The 16,682-nt window shown below is 36.6% G+C and overlaps 52 non-coding genes across 52 annotated transcripts; 3 read left to right on the top strand and 49 right to left on the bottom strand.

Annotated features, from left to right (window-relative positions):
- Nucleotides 1-32: 32 nt before the first annotated feature.
- Nucleotides 33-151, top strand: LOC146947539 (5S ribosomal RNA). The gene has a single exon (XR_015029739.1). It is a non-coding gene; the product is annotated as a 5S ribosomal RNA (ribosomal RNA).
- A 198-nt stretch (nucleotides 152-349) lies between these two features.
- On the top strand, nucleotides 350-468 carry LOC146947538 (5S ribosomal RNA). Its single transcript, XR_015029738.1, has one exon. It is a non-coding gene; the product is annotated as a 5S ribosomal RNA (ribosomal RNA).
- Nucleotides 469-666: 198 nt separating this feature from the next.
- On the top strand, nucleotides 667-785 carry LOC146947537 (5S ribosomal RNA). The gene has a single exon (XR_015029248.1). It is a non-coding gene; the product is annotated as a 5S ribosomal RNA (ribosomal RNA).
- Nucleotides 786-1,059: 274 nt separating this feature from the next.
- On the bottom strand, nucleotides 1,060-1,178 carry LOC146947536 (5S ribosomal RNA). The gene has a single exon (XR_015028847.1). It is a non-coding gene; the product is annotated as a 5S ribosomal RNA (ribosomal RNA).
- Nucleotides 1,179-1,376: 198 nt separating this feature from the next.
- Nucleotides 1,377-1,495, bottom strand: LOC146947535 (5S ribosomal RNA). The gene has a single exon (XR_015029208.1). It is a non-coding gene; the product is annotated as a 5S ribosomal RNA (ribosomal RNA).
- Nucleotides 1,496-1,693: 198 nt separating this feature from the next.
- Nucleotides 1,694-1,812, bottom strand: LOC146947534 (5S ribosomal RNA). The gene has a single exon (XR_015029737.1). It is a non-coding gene; the product is annotated as a 5S ribosomal RNA (ribosomal RNA).
- Nucleotides 1,813-2,010: 198 nt separating this feature from the next.
- Nucleotides 2,011-2,129, bottom strand: LOC146947533 (5S ribosomal RNA). Its single transcript, XR_015029736.1, has one exon. It is a non-coding gene; the product is annotated as a 5S ribosomal RNA (ribosomal RNA).
- A 198-nt stretch (nucleotides 2,130-2,327) lies between these two features.
- On the bottom strand, nucleotides 2,328-2,446 carry LOC146947532 (5S ribosomal RNA). Its single transcript, XR_015029207.1, has one exon. It is a non-coding gene; the product is annotated as a 5S ribosomal RNA (ribosomal RNA).
- Nucleotides 2,447-2,644: 198 nt separating this feature from the next.
- LOC146947531 (5S ribosomal RNA) lies at nucleotides 2,645-2,763 on the bottom strand. Its single transcript, XR_015029734.1, has one exon. It is a non-coding gene; the product is annotated as a 5S ribosomal RNA (ribosomal RNA).
- Nucleotides 2,764-2,962: 199 nt separating this feature from the next.
- LOC146947530 (5S ribosomal RNA) lies at nucleotides 2,963-3,081 on the bottom strand. The gene has a single exon (XR_015029733.1). It is a non-coding gene; the product is annotated as a 5S ribosomal RNA (ribosomal RNA).
- Nucleotides 3,082-3,279: 198 nt separating this feature from the next.
- LOC146947529 (5S ribosomal RNA) lies at nucleotides 3,280-3,398 on the bottom strand. Its single transcript, XR_015029206.1, has one exon. It is a non-coding gene; the product is annotated as a 5S ribosomal RNA (ribosomal RNA).
- Nucleotides 3,399-3,596: 198 nt separating this feature from the next.
- LOC146947528 (5S ribosomal RNA) lies at nucleotides 3,597-3,715 on the bottom strand. Its single transcript, XR_015029732.1, has one exon. It is a non-coding gene; the product is annotated as a 5S ribosomal RNA (ribosomal RNA).
- Nucleotides 3,716-3,913: 198 nt separating this feature from the next.
- Nucleotides 3,914-4,032, bottom strand: LOC146947527 (5S ribosomal RNA). Its single transcript, XR_015029205.1, has one exon. It is a non-coding gene; the product is annotated as a 5S ribosomal RNA (ribosomal RNA).
- Nucleotides 4,033-4,230: 198 nt separating this feature from the next.
- Nucleotides 4,231-4,349, bottom strand: LOC146947526 (5S ribosomal RNA). Its single transcript, XR_015029731.1, has one exon. It is a non-coding gene; the product is annotated as a 5S ribosomal RNA (ribosomal RNA).
- A 198-nt stretch (nucleotides 4,350-4,547) lies between these two features.
- LOC146947525 (5S ribosomal RNA) lies at nucleotides 4,548-4,666 on the bottom strand. Its single transcript, XR_015029730.1, has one exon. It is a non-coding gene; the product is annotated as a 5S ribosomal RNA (ribosomal RNA).
- Nucleotides 4,667-4,865: 199 nt separating this feature from the next.
- Nucleotides 4,866-4,984, bottom strand: LOC146947524 (5S ribosomal RNA). Its single transcript, XR_015029729.1, has one exon. It is a non-coding gene; the product is annotated as a 5S ribosomal RNA (ribosomal RNA).
- Nucleotides 4,985-5,182: 198 nt separating this feature from the next.
- Nucleotides 5,183-5,301, bottom strand: LOC146947523 (5S ribosomal RNA). The gene has a single exon (XR_015029728.1). It is a non-coding gene; the product is annotated as a 5S ribosomal RNA (ribosomal RNA).
- Nucleotides 5,302-5,500: 199 nt separating this feature from the next.
- On the bottom strand, nucleotides 5,501-5,619 carry LOC146947522 (5S ribosomal RNA). Its single transcript, XR_015029727.1, has one exon. It is a non-coding gene; the product is annotated as a 5S ribosomal RNA (ribosomal RNA).
- A 198-nt stretch (nucleotides 5,620-5,817) lies between these two features.
- On the bottom strand, nucleotides 5,818-5,936 carry LOC146947521 (5S ribosomal RNA). Its single transcript, XR_015029634.1, has one exon. It is a non-coding gene; the product is annotated as a 5S ribosomal RNA (ribosomal RNA).
- Nucleotides 5,937-6,134: 198 nt separating this feature from the next.
- On the bottom strand, nucleotides 6,135-6,253 carry LOC146947520 (5S ribosomal RNA). The gene has a single exon (XR_015029726.1). It is a non-coding gene; the product is annotated as a 5S ribosomal RNA (ribosomal RNA).
- Nucleotides 6,254-6,451: 198 nt separating this feature from the next.
- Nucleotides 6,452-6,570, bottom strand: LOC146947519 (5S ribosomal RNA). Its single transcript, XR_015029725.1, has one exon. It is a non-coding gene; the product is annotated as a 5S ribosomal RNA (ribosomal RNA).
- A 198-nt stretch (nucleotides 6,571-6,768) lies between these two features.
- Nucleotides 6,769-6,887, bottom strand: LOC146947518 (5S ribosomal RNA). Its single transcript, XR_015029204.1, has one exon. It is a non-coding gene; the product is annotated as a 5S ribosomal RNA (ribosomal RNA).
- A 198-nt stretch (nucleotides 6,888-7,085) lies between these two features.
- LOC146947517 (5S ribosomal RNA) lies at nucleotides 7,086-7,204 on the bottom strand. Its single transcript, XR_015029723.1, has one exon. It is a non-coding gene; the product is annotated as a 5S ribosomal RNA (ribosomal RNA).
- A 198-nt stretch (nucleotides 7,205-7,402) lies between these two features.
- On the bottom strand, nucleotides 7,403-7,521 carry LOC146947516 (5S ribosomal RNA). Its single transcript, XR_015029722.1, has one exon. It is a non-coding gene; the product is annotated as a 5S ribosomal RNA (ribosomal RNA).
- A 198-nt stretch (nucleotides 7,522-7,719) lies between these two features.
- Nucleotides 7,720-7,838, bottom strand: LOC146947515 (5S ribosomal RNA). Its single transcript, XR_015029721.1, has one exon. It is a non-coding gene; the product is annotated as a 5S ribosomal RNA (ribosomal RNA).
- A 198-nt stretch (nucleotides 7,839-8,036) lies between these two features.
- On the bottom strand, nucleotides 8,037-8,155 carry LOC146947514 (5S ribosomal RNA). Its single transcript, XR_015029720.1, has one exon. It is a non-coding gene; the product is annotated as a 5S ribosomal RNA (ribosomal RNA).
- A 198-nt stretch (nucleotides 8,156-8,353) lies between these two features.
- Nucleotides 8,354-8,472, bottom strand: LOC146947513 (5S ribosomal RNA). Its single transcript, XR_015029719.1, has one exon. It is a non-coding gene; the product is annotated as a 5S ribosomal RNA (ribosomal RNA).
- A 198-nt stretch (nucleotides 8,473-8,670) lies between these two features.
- Nucleotides 8,671-8,789, bottom strand: LOC146947512 (5S ribosomal RNA). The gene has a single exon (XR_015029203.1). It is a non-coding gene; the product is annotated as a 5S ribosomal RNA (ribosomal RNA).
- Nucleotides 8,790-8,987: 198 nt separating this feature from the next.
- LOC146947511 (5S ribosomal RNA) lies at nucleotides 8,988-9,106 on the bottom strand. Its single transcript, XR_015029718.1, has one exon. It is a non-coding gene; the product is annotated as a 5S ribosomal RNA (ribosomal RNA).
- Nucleotides 9,107-9,304: 198 nt separating this feature from the next.
- LOC146947510 (5S ribosomal RNA) lies at nucleotides 9,305-9,423 on the bottom strand. Its single transcript, XR_015029717.1, has one exon. It is a non-coding gene; the product is annotated as a 5S ribosomal RNA (ribosomal RNA).
- Nucleotides 9,424-9,621: 198 nt separating this feature from the next.
- On the bottom strand, nucleotides 9,622-9,740 carry LOC146947509 (5S ribosomal RNA). Its single transcript, XR_015029716.1, has one exon. It is a non-coding gene; the product is annotated as a 5S ribosomal RNA (ribosomal RNA).
- A 198-nt stretch (nucleotides 9,741-9,938) lies between these two features.
- On the bottom strand, nucleotides 9,939-10,057 carry LOC146947508 (5S ribosomal RNA). The gene has a single exon (XR_015029202.1). It is a non-coding gene; the product is annotated as a 5S ribosomal RNA (ribosomal RNA).
- A 198-nt stretch (nucleotides 10,058-10,255) lies between these two features.
- LOC146947507 (5S ribosomal RNA) lies at nucleotides 10,256-10,374 on the bottom strand. The gene has a single exon (XR_015029715.1). It is a non-coding gene; the product is annotated as a 5S ribosomal RNA (ribosomal RNA).
- Nucleotides 10,375-10,572: 198 nt separating this feature from the next.
- LOC146947506 (5S ribosomal RNA) lies at nucleotides 10,573-10,691 on the bottom strand. The gene has a single exon (XR_015029714.1). It is a non-coding gene; the product is annotated as a 5S ribosomal RNA (ribosomal RNA).
- Nucleotides 10,692-10,955: 264 nt separating this feature from the next.
- LOC146947505 (5S ribosomal RNA) lies at nucleotides 10,956-11,074 on the bottom strand. The gene has a single exon (XR_015028948.1). It is a non-coding gene; the product is annotated as a 5S ribosomal RNA (ribosomal RNA).
- A 199-nt stretch (nucleotides 11,075-11,273) lies between these two features.
- LOC146947504 (5S ribosomal RNA) lies at nucleotides 11,274-11,392 on the bottom strand. The gene has a single exon (XR_015029712.1). It is a non-coding gene; the product is annotated as a 5S ribosomal RNA (ribosomal RNA).
- A 198-nt stretch (nucleotides 11,393-11,590) lies between these two features.
- On the bottom strand, nucleotides 11,591-11,709 carry LOC146947503 (5S ribosomal RNA). Its single transcript, XR_015029711.1, has one exon. It is a non-coding gene; the product is annotated as a 5S ribosomal RNA (ribosomal RNA).
- A 198-nt stretch (nucleotides 11,710-11,907) lies between these two features.
- Nucleotides 11,908-12,026, bottom strand: LOC146947502 (5S ribosomal RNA). The gene has a single exon (XR_015029710.1). It is a non-coding gene; the product is annotated as a 5S ribosomal RNA (ribosomal RNA).
- Nucleotides 12,027-12,224: 198 nt separating this feature from the next.
- LOC146947501 (5S ribosomal RNA) lies at nucleotides 12,225-12,343 on the bottom strand. Its single transcript, XR_015029709.1, has one exon. It is a non-coding gene; the product is annotated as a 5S ribosomal RNA (ribosomal RNA).
- A 198-nt stretch (nucleotides 12,344-12,541) lies between these two features.
- Nucleotides 12,542-12,660, bottom strand: LOC146947500 (5S ribosomal RNA). The gene has a single exon (XR_015029708.1). It is a non-coding gene; the product is annotated as a 5S ribosomal RNA (ribosomal RNA).
- Nucleotides 12,661-12,924: 264 nt separating this feature from the next.
- LOC146947499 (5S ribosomal RNA) lies at nucleotides 12,925-13,043 on the bottom strand. The gene has a single exon (XR_015029707.1). It is a non-coding gene; the product is annotated as a 5S ribosomal RNA (ribosomal RNA).
- A 199-nt stretch (nucleotides 13,044-13,242) lies between these two features.
- Nucleotides 13,243-13,361, bottom strand: LOC146947498 (5S ribosomal RNA). Its single transcript, XR_015029706.1, has one exon. It is a non-coding gene; the product is annotated as a 5S ribosomal RNA (ribosomal RNA).
- Nucleotides 13,362-13,559: 198 nt separating this feature from the next.
- On the bottom strand, nucleotides 13,560-13,678 carry LOC146947497 (5S ribosomal RNA). The gene has a single exon (XR_015029705.1). It is a non-coding gene; the product is annotated as a 5S ribosomal RNA (ribosomal RNA).
- Nucleotides 13,679-13,942: 264 nt separating this feature from the next.
- Nucleotides 13,943-14,061, bottom strand: LOC146947496 (5S ribosomal RNA). The gene has a single exon (XR_015029704.1). It is a non-coding gene; the product is annotated as a 5S ribosomal RNA (ribosomal RNA).
- Nucleotides 14,062-14,260: 199 nt separating this feature from the next.
- Nucleotides 14,261-14,379, bottom strand: LOC146947495 (5S ribosomal RNA). The gene has a single exon (XR_015029703.1). It is a non-coding gene; the product is annotated as a 5S ribosomal RNA (ribosomal RNA).
- Nucleotides 14,380-14,579: 200 nt separating this feature from the next.
- On the bottom strand, nucleotides 14,580-14,698 carry LOC146947494 (5S ribosomal RNA). Its single transcript, XR_015029701.1, has one exon. It is a non-coding gene; the product is annotated as a 5S ribosomal RNA (ribosomal RNA).
- Nucleotides 14,699-14,896: 198 nt separating this feature from the next.
- LOC146947493 (5S ribosomal RNA) lies at nucleotides 14,897-15,015 on the bottom strand. The gene has a single exon (XR_015029201.1). It is a non-coding gene; the product is annotated as a 5S ribosomal RNA (ribosomal RNA).
- Nucleotides 15,016-15,213: 198 nt separating this feature from the next.
- Nucleotides 15,214-15,332, bottom strand: LOC146947492 (5S ribosomal RNA). The gene has a single exon (XR_015029700.1). It is a non-coding gene; the product is annotated as a 5S ribosomal RNA (ribosomal RNA).
- Nucleotides 15,333-15,530: 198 nt separating this feature from the next.
- Nucleotides 15,531-15,649, bottom strand: LOC146947491 (5S ribosomal RNA). Its single transcript, XR_015029324.1, has one exon. It is a non-coding gene; the product is annotated as a 5S ribosomal RNA (ribosomal RNA).
- Nucleotides 15,650-15,848: 199 nt separating this feature from the next.
- Nucleotides 15,849-15,967, bottom strand: LOC146947490 (5S ribosomal RNA). The gene has a single exon (XR_015029699.1). It is a non-coding gene; the product is annotated as a 5S ribosomal RNA (ribosomal RNA).
- A 264-nt stretch (nucleotides 15,968-16,231) lies between these two features.
- LOC146947489 (5S ribosomal RNA) lies at nucleotides 16,232-16,350 on the bottom strand. The gene has a single exon (XR_015029027.1). It is a non-coding gene; the product is annotated as a 5S ribosomal RNA (ribosomal RNA).
- A 198-nt stretch (nucleotides 16,351-16,548) lies between these two features.
- Nucleotides 16,549-16,667, bottom strand: LOC146947488 (5S ribosomal RNA). The gene has a single exon (XR_015029698.1). It is a non-coding gene; the product is annotated as a 5S ribosomal RNA (ribosomal RNA).
- Between the last annotated feature and the right edge of the window lie 15 nt (nucleotides 16,668-16,682).

The following is a 16,682-nucleotide window of genomic DNA, read 5'->3' as shown; positions in this document are numbered from 1 at the left end:
ATGCATATATACAATTACAACGCTTTACTTTCAGGTGCGATCATACCAGCACTAATGCACCGGATCCCATCAGAACTCCGCAGTTAAGCGTGCTTGGGCGAGAGTAGTACTAGGATGGGTGACCTCCTGGGAAGTCCTTGTGTTGCACCTCTTTTTGCCAAAATTTCGTGTTCTTTTTGTTAATTAGCGTAATTTTACGTCGTTTTTGAAAATTAAACTTCGATTGTATTTCATTTTTTTTCGTTAATTAACGCAACCTAAAACTCTATTCGTTAATTAACGTAATTTGACGTCTTTTTTGAAAAATAAACTTAGAAATGCATATATACAATTACAACGCTTTACTTTCAGGTGCGATCATACCAGCACTAATGCACCGGATCCCATCAGAACTCCGCAGTTAAGCGTGCTTGGGCGAGAGTAGTACTAGGATGGGTGACCTCCTGGGAAGTCCTTGTGTTGCACCTCTTTTTGCCAAAATTTCGTGTTCTTTTTGTTAATTAGCGTAATTTTACGTCGTTTTTGAAAATTAAACTTCGATTGTATTTCATTTTTTTTCGTTAATTAACGCAACCTAAAACTCTATTCGTTAATTAACGTAATTTGACGTCTTTTTTGAAAAATAAACTTAGAAATGCATATATACAATTACAACGCTTTACTTTCAGGTGCGATCATACCAGCACTAATGCACCGGATCCCATCAGAACTCCGCAGTTAAGCGTGCTTGGGCGAGAGTAGTACTAGGATGGGTGACCTCCTGGGAAGTCCTTGTGTTGCACTAGGATACTCTCGCCCAAGCACGCTTAACTGCGGAGTTCTGATGGGATCCGGTGCATTAGTGCTGGTATGATCGCACCTGAAAGTAAAGCGTTGTAATTGTATATATGCATTTCTAAGTTTATTTTTCAAAAAAGACGTCAAATTACGTTAATTAACGAATAGAGTTTTAGGTTGCGTTAATTAACGAAAAAAAATGAAATACAATCGAAGTTTAATTTTCAAAAACGACGTAAAATTACGCTAATTAACAAAAAGAACACGAAATTTTGGCAAAAAGAGGTGCAACACAAGGACTTCCCAGGAGGTCACCCATCCTAGTACTACTCTCGCCCAGGCACGCTTAACTGCGGAGTTCTGATGGGATCCGGTGCATTAGTGCTGGTATGATCGCACCTGAAAGTAAAGCGTTGTAATTGTATATATGCATTTCTAAGTTTATTTTTCAAAAAAGACGTCAAATTACGTTAATTAACGAATAGAGTTTTAGGTTGCGTTAATTAACGAAAAAAAATGAAATACAATCGAAGTTTAATTTTCAAAAACGACGTAAAATTACGCTAATTAACAAAAAGAACACGAAATTTTGGCAAAAAGAGGTGCAACACAAGGACATCCCAGGAGGTCACCCATCCTAGTACTACTCTCGCCCAAGCACGCTTAACTGCGGAGTTCTGATGGGATCCGGTGCATTAGTGCTGGTATGATCGCACCTGAAAGTAAAGCGTTGTAATTGTATATATGCATTTCTAAGTTTATTTTGCAAAAAAGACGTCAAATTACGTTAATTAACGAATAGAGTTTTAGGTTGCGTTAATTAACGAAAAAAAATGAAATACAATCGAAGTTTAATTTTCAAAAACGACGTAAAATTACGCTAATTAACAAAAAGAACACGAAATTTTGGCAAAAAGAGGTGCAACACAAGGACTTCCCAGGAGGTCACCCATCCTAGTACTACTCTCGCCCAAGCACGCTTAACTGCGGAGTTCTGATGGGATCCGGTGCATTAGTGCTGGTATGATCGCACCTGAAAGTAAAGCGTTGTAATTGTATATATGCATTTCTAAGTTTATTTTTCAAAAAAGACGTCAAATTACGTTAATTAACGAATAGAGTTTTAGGTTGCGTTAATTAACGAAAAAAAATGAAATACAATCGAAGTTTAATTTTCAAAAACGACGTAAAATTACGCTAATTAACAAAAAGAACACGAAATTTTGGCAAAAAGAGGTGCAACACAAGGACTTCCCAGGAGGTCACCCATCCTAGTACTACTCTCGCCCAAGCACGCTTAACTGCGGAGTTCTGATGGGATCCGGTGCATTAGTGCTGGTATGATCGCACCTGAAAGTAAAGCGTTGTAATTGTATATATGCATTTCTAAGTTTATTTTTCAAAAAAGACGTCAAATTACATTAATTAACGAATAGAGTTTTAGGTTGCGTTAATTAACGAAAAAAAATGAAATACAATCGAAGTTTAATTTTCAAAAACGACGTAAAATTACGCTAATTAACAAAAAGAACACGAAATTTTGGCAAAACGAGGTGCAACACAAGGACATCCCAGGAGGTCACCCATCCTAGTACTACTCTCGCCCAAGCACGCTTAACTGCGGAGTTCTGATGGGATCCGGTGCATTAGTGCTGGTATGATCGCACCTGAAAGTAAAGCGTTGTAATTGTATATATGCATTTCTAAGTTTATTTTTCAAAAAAGACGTCAAATTACGTTAATTAACGAATAGAGTTTTAGGTTGCGTTAATTAACGAAAAAAAATGAAATACAATCGAAGTTTAATTTTCAAAAACGACGTAAAATTACGCTAATTAACAAAAAGAACACGAAATTTTGGCAAAAAGAGGTGCAACACAAGGACTTCCCAGGAGGTCACCCATCCTAGTACTACTCTCGCCCAAGCACGCTTAACTGCGGAGTTCTGATGGGATCCGGTGCATTAGTGCTGGTATGATCGCACCTGAAAGTAAAGCGTTGTAATTGTATATATGCATTTCTAAGTTTATTTTTCAAAAAAGACGTCAAATTACGTTAATTAACGAATAGAGTTTTAGGTTGCGTTAATTAACGAAAAAAAAATGAAATACAATCGAAGTTTAATTTTCAAAAACGACGTAAAATTACGCTAATTAACAAAAAGAACACGAAATTTTGGCAAAAAGAGGTGCAACACAAGGACTTCCCAGGAGGTCACCCATCCTAGTACTACTCTCGCCCAAGCACGCTTAACTGCGGAGTTCTGATGGGATCCGGTGCATTAGTGCTGGTATGATCGCACCTGAAAGTAAAGCGTTGTAATTGTATATATGCATTTCTAAGTTTATTTTTCAAAAAAGACGTCAAATTACGTTAATTAACGAATAGAGTTTTAGGTTGCGTTAATTAACGAAAAAAAATGAAATACAATCGAAGTTTAATTTTCAAAAACGACATAAAATTACGCTAATTAACAAAAAGAACACGAAATTTTGGCAAAAAGAGGTGCAACACAAGGACATCCCAGGAGGTCACCCATCCTAGTACTACTCTCGCCCAAGCACGCTTAACTGCGGAGTTCTGATGGGATCCGGTGCATTAGTGCTGGTATGATCGCACCTGAAAGTAAAGCGTTGTAATTGTATATATGCATTTCTAAGTTTATTTTGCAAAAAAGACGTCAAATTACGTTAATTAACGAATAGAGTTTTAGGTTGCGTTAATTAACGAAAAAAAATGAAATACAATCGAAGTTTAATTTTCAAAAACGACGTAAAATTACGCTAATTAACAAAAAGAACACGAAATTTTGGCAAAAAGAGGTGCAACACAAGGACTTCCCAGGAGGTCACCCATCCTAGTACTACTCTCGCCCAAGCACGCTTAACTGCGGAGTTCTGATGGGATCCGGTGCATTAGTGCTGGTATGATCGCACCTGAAAGTAAAGCGTTGTAATTGTATATATGCATTTCTAAGTTTATTTTTCAAAAAAGACGTCAAATTACGTTAATTAACGAATAGAGTTTTAGGTTGCGTTAATTAACGAAAAAAAATGAAATACAATCGAAGTTTAATTTTCAAAAACGACGTAAAATTACGCTAATTAACAAAAAGAACACGAAATTTTGGCAAAAAGAGGTGCAACACAAGGACATCCCAGGAGGTCACCCATCCTAGTACTACTCTCGCCCAAGCACGCTTAACTGCGGAGTTCTGATGGGATCCGGTGCATTAGTGCTGGTATGATCGCACCTGAAAGTAAAGCGTTGTAATTGTATATATGCATTTCTAAGTTTATTTTGCAAAAAAGACGTCAAATTACGTTAATTAACGAATAGAGTTTTAGGTTGCGTTAATTAACGAAAAAAAATGAAATACAATCGAAGTTTAATTTTCAAAAACGACGTAAAATTACGCTAATTAACAAAAAGAACACGAAATTTTGGCAAAAAGAGGTGCAACACAAGGACTTCCCAGGAGGTCACCCATCCTAGTACTACTCTCGCCCAAGCACGCTTAACTGCGGAGTTCTGATGGGATCCGGTGCATTAGTGCTGGTATGATCGCACCTGAAAGTAAAGCGTTGTAATTGTATATATGCATTTCTAAGTTTATTTTTCAAAAAAGACGTCAAATTACGTTAATTAACGAATAGAGTTTTAGGTTGCGTTAATTAACGAAAAAAAATGAAATACAATCGAAGTTTAATTTTCAAAAACGACGTAAAATTACGCTAATTAACAAAAAGAACACGAAATTTTGGCAAAAAGAGGTGCAACACAAGGACTTCCCAGGAGGTCACCCATCCTAGTACTACTCTCGCCCAAGCACGCTTAACTGCGGAGTTCTGATGGGATCCGGTGCATTAGTGCTGGTATGATCGCACCTGAAAGTAAAGCGTTGTAATTGTATATATGCATTTCTAAGTTTATTTTTCAAAAAAGACGTCAAATTACGTTAATTAACGAATAGAGTTTTAGGTTGCGTTAATTAACGAAAAAAAAATGAAATACAATCGAAGTTTAATTTTCAAAAACGACGTAAAATTACGCTAATTAACAAAAAGAACACGAAATTTTGGCAAAAAGAGGTGCAACACAAGGACTTCCCAGGAGGTCACCCATCCTAGTACTACTCTCGCCCAAGCACGCTTAACTGCGGAGTTCTGATGGGATCCGGTGCATTAGTGCTGGTATGATCGCACCTGAAAGTAAAGCGTTGTAATTGTATATATGCATTTCTAAGTTTATTTTTCAAAAAAGACGTCAAATTACGTTAATTAACGAATAGAGTTTTAGGTTGCGTTAATTAACGAAAAAAAATGAAATACAATCGAAGTTTAATTTTCAAAAACGACGTAAAATTACGCTAATTAACAAAAAGAACACGAAATTTTGGCAAAAAGAGGTGCAACACAAGGACTTCCCAGGAGGTCACCCATCCTAGTACTACTCTCGCCCAAGCACGCTTAACTGCGGAGTTCTGATGGGATCCGGTGCATTAGTGCTGGTATGATCGCACCTGAAAGTAAAGCGTTGTAATTGTATATATGCATTTCTAAGTTTATTTTTCAAAAAAGACGTCAAATTACGTTAATTAACGAATAGAGTTTTAGGTTGCGTTAATTAACGAAAAAAAAATGAAATACAATCGAAGTTTAATTTTCAAAAACGACGTAAAATTACGCTAATTAACAAAAAGAACACGAAATTTTGGCAAAAAGAGGTGCAACACAAGGACTTCCCAGGAGGTCACCCATCCTAGTACTACTCTCGCCCAAGCACGCTTAACTGCGGAGTTCTGATGGGATCCGGTGCATTAGTGCTGGTATGATCGCACCTGAAAGTAAAGCGTTGTAATTGTATATATGCATTTCTAAGTTTATTTTTCAAAAAAGACGTCAAATTACGTTAATTAACGAATAGAGTTTTAGGTTGCGTTAATTAACGAAAAAAAATGAAATACAATCGAAGTTTAATTTTCAAAAACGACGTAAAATTACGCTAATTAACAAAAAGAACACGAAATTTTGGCAAAAAGAGGTGCAACACAAGGACTTCCCAGGAGGTCACCCATCCTAGTACTACTCTTGCCCAAGCACGCTTAACTGCGGAGTTCTGATGGGATCCGGTGCATTAGTGCTGGTATGATCGCACCTGAAAGTAAAGCGTTGTAATTGTATATATGCATTTCTAAGTTTATTTTTCAAAAAAGACGTCAAATTACGTTAATTAACGAATAGAGTTTTAGGTTGCGTTAATTAACGAAAAAAAATGAAATACAATCGAAGTTTGATTTTCAAAAACGACGTAAAATTACGCTAATTAACAAAAAGAACACGAAATTTTGGCAAAAAGAGGTGCAACACAAGGACTTCCCAGGAGGTCACCCATCCTAGTACTACTCTCGCCCAAGCACGCTTAACTGCGGAGTTCTGATGGGATCCGGTGCATTAGTGCTGGTATGATCGCACCTGAAAGTAAAGCGTTGTAATTGTATATATGCATTTCTAAGTTTATTTTTCAAAAAAGACGTCAAATTACGTTAATTAACGAATAGAGTTTTAGGTTGCGTTAATTAACGAAAAAAAATGAAATACAATCGAAGTTTAATTTTCAAAAACGACGTAAAATTACGCTAATTAACAAAAAGAACACGAAATTTTGGCAAAAAGAGGTGCAACACAAGGACTTCCCAGGAGGTCACCCATCCTAGTACTACTCTCGCCCAAGCACGCTTAACTGCGGAGTTCTGATGGGATCCGGTGCATTAGTGCTGGTATGATCGCACCTGAAAGTAAAGCGTTGTAATTGTATATATGCATTTCTAAGTTTATTTTTCAAAAAAGACGTCAAATTACGTTAATTAACGAATAGAGTTTTAGGTTGCGTTAATTAACGAAAAAAAATGAAATACAATCGAAGTTTAATTTTCAAAAACGACGTAAAATTACGCTAATTAACAAAAAGAACACGAAATTTTGGCAAAAAGAGGTGCAACACAAGGACATCCCAGGAGGTCACCCATCCTAGTACTACTCTCGCCCAAGCACGCTTAACTGCGGAGTTCTGATGGGATCCGGTGCATTAGTGCTGGTATGATCGCACCTGAAAGTAAAGCGTTGTAATTGTATATATGCATTTCTAAGTTTATTTTGCAAAAAAGACGTCAAATTACGTTAATTAACGAATAGAGTTTTAGGTTGCGTTAATTAACGAAAAAAAATGAAATACAATCGAAGTTTAATTTTCAAAAACGACGTAAAATTACGCTAATTAACAAAAAGAACACGAAATTTTGGCAAAAAGAGGTGCAACACAAGGACTTCCCAGGAGGTCACCCATCCTAGTACTACTCTCGCCCAAGCACGCTTAACTGCGGAGTTCTGATGGGATCCGGTGCATTAGTGCTGGTATGATCGCACCTGAAAGTAAAGCGTTGTAATTGTATATATGCATTTCTAAGTTTATTTTTCAAAAAAGACGTCAAATTACGTTAATTAACGAATAGAGTTTTAGGTTGCGTTAATTAACGAAAAAAAATGAAATACAATCGAAGTTTAATTTTCAAAAACGACGTAAAATTACGCTAATTAACAAAAAGAACACGAAATTTTGGCAAAAAGAGGTGCAACACAAGGACTTCCCAGGAGGTCACCCATCCTAGTACTACTCTCGCCCAAGCACGCTTAACTGCGGAGTTCTGATGGGATCCGGTGCATTAGTGCTGGTATGATCGCACCTGAAAGTAAAGCGTTGTAATTGTATATATGCATTTCTAAGTTTATTTTTCAAAAAAGACGTCAAATTACGTTAATTAACGAATAGAGTTTTAGGTTGCGTTAATTAACGAAAAAAAATGAAATACAATCGAAGTTTAATTTTCAAAAACGACGTAAAATTACGCTAATTAACAAAAAGAACACGAAATTTTGGCAAAAAGAGGTGCAACACAAGGACTTCCCAGGAGGTCACCCATCCTAGTACTACTCTCGCCCAAGCACGCTTAACTGCGGAGTTCTGATGGGATCCGGTGCATTAGTGCTGGTATGATCGCACCTGAAAGTAAAGCGTTGTAATTGTATATATGCATTTCTAAGTTTATTTTTCAAAAAAGACGTCAAATTACGTTAATTAACGAATAGAGTTTTAGGTTGCGTTAATTAACGAAAAAAAATGAAATACAATCGAAGTTTGATTTTCAAAAACGACGTAAAATTACGCTAATTAACAAAAAGAACACGAAATTTTGGCAAAAAGAGGTGCAACACAAGGACTTCCCAGGAGGTCACCCATCCTAGTACTACTCTCGCCCAAGCACGCTTAACTGCGGAGTTCTGATGGGATCCGGTGCATTAGTGCTGGTATGATCGCACCTGAAAGTAAAGCGTTGTAATTGTATATATGCATTTCTAAGTTTATTTTTCAAAAAAGACGTCAAATTACGTTAATTAACGAATAGAGTTTTAGGTTGCGTTAATTAACGAAAAAAAATGAAATACAATCGAAGTTTAATTTTCAAAAACGACGTAAAATTACGCTAATTAACAAAAAGAACACGAAATTTTGGCAAAAAGAGGTGCAACACAAGGACTTCCCAGGAGGTCACCCATCCTAGTACTACTCTCGCCCAAGCACGCTTAACTGCGGAGTTCTGATGGGATCCGGTGCATTAGTGCTGGTATGATCGCACCTGAAAGTAAAGCGTTGTAATTGTATATATGCATTTCTAAGTTTATTTTTCAAAAAAGACGTCAAATTACGTTAATTAACGAATAGAGTTTTAGGTTGCGTTAATTAACGAAAAAAAATGAAATACAATCGAAGTTTAATTTTCAAAAACGACGTAAAATTACGCTAATTAACAAAAAGAACACGAAATTTTGGCAAAAAGAGGTGCAACACAAGGACATCCCAGGAGGTCACCCATCCTAGTACTACTCTCGCCCAAGCACGCTTAACTGCGGAGTTCTGATGGGATCCGGTGCATTAGTGCTGGTATGATCGCACCTGAAAGTAAAGCGTTGTAATTGTATATATGCATTTCTAAGTTTATTTTGCAAAAAAGACGTCAAATTACGTTAATTAACGAATAGAGTTTTAGGTTGCGTTAATTAACGAAAAAAAATGAAATACAATCGAAGTTTAATTTTCAAAAACGACGTAAAATTACGCTAATTAACAAAAAGAACACGAAATTTTGGCAAAAAGAGGTGCAACACAAGGACTTCCCAGGAGGTCACCCATCCTAGTACTACTCTCGCCCAAGCACGCTTAACTGCGGAGTTCTGATGGGATCCGGTGCATTAGTGCTGGTATGATCGCACCTGAAAGTAAAGCGTTGTAATTGTATATATGCATTTCTAAGTTTATTTTTCAAAAAAGACGTCAAATTACGTTAATTAACGAATAGAGTTTTAGGTTGCGTTAATTAACGAAAAAAAATGAAATACAATCGAAGTTTAATTTTCAAAAACGACGTAAAATTACGCTAATTAACAAAAAGAACACGAAATTTTGGCAAAAAGAGGTGCAACACAAGGACTTCCCAGGAGGTCACCCATCCTAGTACTACTCTCGCCCAAGCACGCTTAACTGCGGAGTTCTGATGGGATCCGGTGCATTAGTGCTGGTATGATCGCACCTGAAAGTAAAGCGTTGTAATTGTATATATGCATTTCTAAGTTTATTTTTCAAAAAAGACGTCAAATTACGTTAATTAACGAATAGAGTTTTAGGTTGCGTTAATTAACGAAAAAAAATGAAATACAATCGAAGTTTAATTTTCAAAAACGACGTAAAATTACGCTAATTAACAAAAAGAACACGAAATTTTGGCAAAAAGAGGTGCAACACAAGGACTTCCCAGGAGGTCACCCATCCTAGTACTACTCTCGCCCAAGCACGCTTAACTGCGGAGTTCTGATGGGATCCGGTGCATTAGTGCTGGTATGATCGCACCTGAAAGTAAAGCGTTGTAATTGTATATATGCATTTCTAAGTTTATTTTTCAAAAAAGACGTCAAATTACGTTAATTAACGAATAGAGTTTTAGGTTGCGTTAATTAACGAAAAAAAATGAAATACAATCGAAGTTTAATTTTCAAAAACGACGTAAAATTACGCTAATTAACAAAAAGAACACGAAATTTTGGCAAAAAGAGGTGCAACACAAGGACATCCCAGGAGGTCACCCATCCTAGTACTACTCTCGCCCAAGCACGCTTAACTGCGGAGTTCTGATGGGATCCGGTGCATTAGTGCTGGTATGATCGCACCTGAAAGTAAAGCGTTGTAATTGTATATATGCATTTCTAAGTTTATTTTGCAAAAAAGACGTCAAATTACGTTAATTAACGAATAGAGTTTTAGGTTGCGTTAATTAACGAAAAAAAATGAAATACAATCGAAGTTTAATTTTCAAAAACGACGTAAAATTACGCTAATTAACAAAAAGAACACGAAATTTTGGCAAAAAGAGGTGCAACACAAGGACTTCCCAGGAGGTCACCCATCCTAGTACTACTCTCGCCCAAGCACGCTTAACTGCGGAGTTCTGATGGGATCCGGTGCATTAGTGCTGGTATGATCGCACCTGAAAGTAAAGCGTTGTAATTGTATATATGCATTTCTAAGTTTATTTTTCAAAAAAGACGTCAAATTACGTTAATTAACGAATAGAGTTTTAGGTTGCGTTAATTAACGAAAAAAAATGAAATACAATCGAAGTTTAATTTTCAAAAACGACGTAAAATTACGCTAATTAACAAAAAGAACACGAAATTTTGGCAAAAAGAGGTGCAACACAAGGACTTCCCAGGAGGTCACCCATCCTAGTACTACTCTCGCCCAAGCACGCTTAACTGCGGAGTTCTGATGGGATCCGGTGCATTAGTGCTGGTATGATCGCACCTGAAAGTAAAGCGTTGTAATTGTATATATGCATTTCTAAGTTTATTTTTCAAAAAAGACGTCAAATTACGTTAATTAACGAATAGAGTTTTAGGTTGCGTTAATTAACGAAAAAAAATGAAATACAATCGAAGTTTAATTTTCAAAAACGACGTAAAATTACGCTAATTAACAAAAAGAACACGAAATTTTGGCAAAAAGAGGTGCAACACAAGGACTTCCCAGGAGGTCACCCATACAAAAAGAACACGAAATTTTGGCAAAAAGAGGTGCAACACAAGGACTTCCCAGGAGGTCACCCATCCTAGTACTACTCTCGCCCAAGCACGCTTAACTGCGGAGTTCTGATGGGATCCGGTGCATTAGTGCTAGTATGATCGCACCTGAAAGTAAAGCGTTGTAATTGTATATATGCATTTCTAAGTTTATTTTTCAAAAAAGACGTCAAATTACGTTAATTAACGAATAGAGTTTTAGGTTGCGTTAATTAACGAAAAAAAAATGAAATACAATCGAAGTTTAATTTTCAAAAATGACGTAAAATTACGCTAATTAACAAAAAGAACACGAAATTTTGGCAAAAAGAGGTGCAACACAAGGACTTCCCAGGAGGTCACCCATCCTAGTACTACTCTCGCCCAAGCACGCTTAACTGCGGAGTTCTGATGGGATCCGGTGCATTAGTGCTGGTATGATCGCACCTGAAAGTAAAGCGTTGTAATTGTATATATGCATTTCTAAGTTTATTTTGCAAAAAAGACGTCAAATTACGTTAATTAACGAATAGAGTTTTAGGTTGCGTTAATTAACGAAAAAAAATGAAATACAATCGAAGTTTAATTTTCAAAAACGACGTAAAATTACGCTAATTAACAAAAAGAACACGAAATTTTGGCAAAAAGAGGTGCAACACAAGGACTTCCCAGGAGGTCACCCATCCTAGTACTACTCTCGCCCAAGCACGCTTAACTGCGGAGTTCTGATGGGATCCGGTGCATTAGTGCTGGTATGATCGCACCTGAAAGTAAAGCGTTGTAATTGTATATATGCATTTCTAAGTTTATTTTTCAAAAAAGACGTCAAATTACGTTAATTAACGAATAGAGTTTTAGGTTGCGTTAATTAACGAAAAAAAATGAAATACAATCGAAGTTTGATTTTCAAAAACGACGTAAAATTACGCTAATTAACAAAAAGAACACGAAATTTTGGCAAAAAGAGGTGCAACACAAGGACTTCCCAGGAGGTCACCCATCCTAGTACTACTCTCGCCCAAGCACGCTTAACTGCGGAGTTCTGATGGGATCCGGTGCATTAGTGCTGGTATGATCGCACCTGAAAGTAAAGCGTTGTAATTGTATATATGCATTTCTAAGTTTATTTTTCAAAAAAGACGTCAAATTACGTTAATTAACGAATAGAGTTTTAGGTTGCGTTAATTAACGAAAAAAAATGAAATACAATCGAAGTTTAATTTTCAAAAACGACGTAAAATTACGCTAATTAACAAAAAGAACACGAAATTTTGGCAAAAAGAGGTGCAACACAAGGACTTCCCAGGAGGTCACCCATCCTAGTACTACTCTCGCCCAAGCACGCTTAACTGCGGAGTTCTGATGGGATCCGGTGCATTAGTGCTGGTATGATCGCACCTGAAAGTAAAGCGTTGTAATTGTATATATGCATTTCTAAGTTTATTTTTCAAAAAAGACGTCAAATTACGTTAATTAACGAATAGAGTTTTAGGTTGCGTTAATTAACGAAAAAAAATGAAATACAATCGAAGTTTAATTTTCAAAAACGACGTAAAATTACGCTAATTAACAAAAAGAACACGAAATTTTGGCAAAAAGAGGTGCAACACAAGGACTTCCCAGGAGGTCACCCATCCTAGTACTACTCTCGCCCAAGCACGCTTAACTGCGGAGTTCTGATGGGATCCGGTGCATTAGTGCTGGTATGATCGCACCTGAAAGTAAAGCGTTGTAATTGTATATATGCATTTCTAAGTTTATTTTTCAAAAAAGACGTCAAATTACGTTAATTAACGAATAGAGTTTTAGGTTGCGTTAATTAACGAAAAAAAATGAAATACAATCGAAGTTTAATTTTCAAAAACGACGTAAAATTACGCTAATTAACAAAAAGAACACGAAATTTTGGCAAAAAGAGGTGCAACACAAGGACTTCCCAGGAGGTCACCCATACAAAAAGAACACGAAATTTTGGCAAAAAGAGGTGCAACACAAGGACTTCCCAGGAGGTCACCCATCCTAGTACTACTCTCGCCCAAGCACGCTTAACTGCGGAGTTCTGATGGGATCCGGTGCATTAGTGCTGGTATGATCGCACCTGAAAGTAAAGCGTTGTAATTGTATATATGCATTTCTAAGTTTATTTTTCAAAAAAGACGTCAAATTACGTTAATTAACGAATAGAGTTTTAGGTTGCGTTAATTAACGAAAAAAAAATGAAATACAATCGAAGTTTGATTTTCAAAAACGACGTAAAATTACGCTAATTAACAAAAAGAACACGAAATTTTGGCAAAAAGAGGTGCAACACAAGGACTTCCCAGGAGGTCACCCATCCTAGTACTACTCTCGCCCAAGCACGCTTAACTGCGGAGTTCTGATGGGATCCGGTGCATTAGTGCTGGTATGATCGCACCTGAAAGTAAAGCGTTGTAATTGTATATATGCATTTCTAAGTTTATTTTTCAAAAAAGACGTCAAATTACGTTAATTAACGAATAGAGTTTTAGGTTGCGTTAATTAACGAAAAAAAATGAAATACAATCGAAGTTTAATTTTCAAAAACGACGTAAAATTACGCTAATTAACAAAAAGAACACGAAATTTTGGCAAAAAGAGGTGCAACACAAGGACTTCCCAGGAGGTCACCCATCCTAGTACTACTCTCGCCCAAGCACGCTTAACTGCGGAGTTCTGATGGGATCCGGTGCATTAGTGCTGGTATGATCGCACCTGAAAGTAAAGCGTTGTAATTGTATATATGCATTTCTAAGTTTATTTTTCAAAAAAGACGTCAAATTACGTTAATTAACGAATAGAGTTTTAGGTTGCGTTAATTAACGAAAAAAAATGAAATACAATCGAAGTTTAATTTTCAAAAACGACGTAAAATTACGCTAATTAACAAAAAGAACACGAAATTTTGGCAAAAAGAGGTGCAACACAAGGACTTCCGAGGAGGTCACCCATACAAAAAGAACACGAAATTTTGGCAAAAAGAGGTGCAACACAAGGACTTCCCAGGAGGTCACCCATCCTAGTACTACTCTCGCCCAAGCACGCTTAACTGCGGAGTTCTGATGGGATCCGGTGCATTAGTGCTGGTATGATCGCACCTGAAAGTAAAGCGTTGTAATTGTATATATGCATTTCTAAGTTTATTTTTCAAAAAAGACGTCAAATTACGTTAATTAACGAATAGAGTTTTAGGTTGCGTTAATTAACGAAAAAAAAATGAAATACAATCGAAGTTTGATTTTCAAAAACGACGTAAAATTACGCTAATTAACAAAAAGAACACGAAATTTTGGCAAAAAGAGGTGCAACACAAGGACTTCCCAGGAGGTCACCCATCCTAGTACTACTCTCGCCCAAGCACGCTTAACTGCGGAGTTCTGATGGGATCCGGTGCATTAGTGCTGGTATGATCGCACCTGAAAGTAAAGCGTTGTAATTGTATATATATGCATTTCTAAGTTTATTTTTCAAAAAAGACGTCAAATTACGTTAATTAACGAATAGAGTTTTAGGTTGCGTTAATTAACGAAAAAAAATGAAATACAATCGAAGTTTAATTTTCAAAAACGACGTAAAATTACGCTAATTAACAAAAAGAACACGAAATTTTGGCAAAAAGAGGTGCAACACAAGGACTTCCCAGGAGGTCACCCATCCTAGTACTACTCTCGCCCAAGCACGCTTAACTGCGGAGTTCTGATGGGATCCGGTGCATTAGTGCTGGTATGATCGCACCTGAAAGTAAAGCGTTGTAATTGTATATATGCATTTCTAAGTTTATTTTTCAAAAAAGACGTCAAATTACGTTAATTAACGAATAGAGTTTTAGGTTACGTTAATTAACGAAAAAAAATGAAATACAATCGAAGTTTAATTTTCAAAAACGACGTAAAATTACGCTAATTAACAAAAAGAACACGAAATTTTGGCAAAAAGAGGTGCAACACAAGGACATCCCAGGAGGTCACCCATCCTAGTACTACTCTCGCCCAAGCACGCTTAACTGCGGAGTTCTGATGGGATCCGGTGCATTAGTGCTGGTATGATCGCACCTGAAAGTAAAGCGTTGTAATTGTATATATGCATTTCTAAGTTTATTTTGCAAAAAAGACGTCAAATTACGTTAATTAACGAATAGAGTTTTAGGTTGCGTTAATTAACGAAAAAAAATGAAATACAATCGAAGTTTAATTTTCAAAAACGACGTAAAATTACGCTAATTAACAAAAAGAACACGAAATTTTGGCAAAAAGAGGTGCAACACAAGGACTTCCCAGGAGGTCACCCATCCTAGTACTACTCTCGCCCAAGCACGCTTAACTGCGGAGTTCTGATGGGATCCGGTGCATTAGTGCTGGTATGATCGCACCTGAAAGTAAAGCGTTGTAATTGTATATATGCATTTCTAAGTTTATTTTTCAAAAAAGACGTCAAATTACGTTAATTAACGAATAGAGTTTTAGGTTGCGTTAATTAACGAAAAAAAATGAAATACAATCGAAGTTTAATTTTCAAAAACGACGTAAAATTACGCTAATTAACAAAAAGAACACGAAATTTTGGCAAAAAGAGGTGCAACACAAGGACTTCCCAGGAGGTCACCCATCCTAGTACTACTCTCGCCCAAGCACGCTTAACTGCGGAGTCTTGATGGGATCCGGTGCATTAGTGCTGGTATGATCGCACCTGAAAGTAAAGCGTTGTAATTGTATATATGCATTTCTAAGTTTATTTTTCAAAAAAGACGTCAAATTACGTTAATTAACGAATAGAGTTTTAGGTTGCGTTAATTAACGAAAAAAAAATGAAATACAATCGAAGTTTGATTTTCAAAAACGACGTAAAATTACGCTAATTAACAAAAAGAACACGAAATTTTGGCAAAAAGAGGTGCAACACAAGGACTTCCCAGGAGGTCACCCATCCTAGTACTACTCTCGCCCAAGCACGCTTAACTGCGGAGTTCTGATGGGATCCGGTGCATTAGTGCTGGTATGATCGCACCTGAAAGTAAAGCGTTGTAATTGTATATATGCATTTCTAAGTTTATTTTTCAAAAAAGACGTCAAATTACGTTAATTAACGAATAGAGTTTTAGGTTGCGTTAATTAACGAAAAAAAATGAAATACAATCGAAGTTTAATTTTCAAAAACGACGTAAAATTACGCTAATTAACAAAAAGAACACGAAATTTTGGCAAAAAGAGGTGCAACACAAGGACTTCCCAGGAGGTCACCCATACAAAAAGAACACGAAATTTTGGCAAAAAGATGTGCAACACAAGGACTTCCCAGGAGGTCACCCATCCTAGTACTACTCTCGCCCAAGCACGCTTAACTGCGGAGTTCTGATGGGATCCGGTGCATTAGTGCTGGTATGATCGCACCTGAAAGTAAAGCGTTGTAATTGTGTATATGCATTTCTAAGTTTATTTTTCAAAAAAGACGTCAAATTACGTTAATTAACGAATAGAGTTTTAGGTTGCGTTAATTAACGAAAAAAAATGAAATACAATCGAAGTTTAATTTTCAAAAACGACGTAAAATTACGCTAATTAACAAAAAGAACACGAAATTTTGGCAAAAAGAGGTGCAACACAAGGACTTCCCAGGAGGTCACCCATCCTAGTACTACTCTCGCCCAAGCACGCTTAACTGCGGAGTTCTGATGGGATCCGGTGCATTAGTGCTGGTATGATCGCACCTGAAAGTAAAGCGTTG

The sequence above is a fragment of the Medicago sativa genome, chromosome 2 (genome assembly GCF_051527215.1).
Source record: "Medicago sativa cultivar Bolivia chromosome 2, Bolivia_mono, whole genome shotgun sequence".
Lineage (NCBI taxonomy): Eukaryota > Viridiplantae > Streptophyta > Magnoliopsida > Fabales > Fabaceae > Medicago > Medicago sativa.
This window is presented reverse-complemented; position numbering and strand designations above follow the sequence as displayed.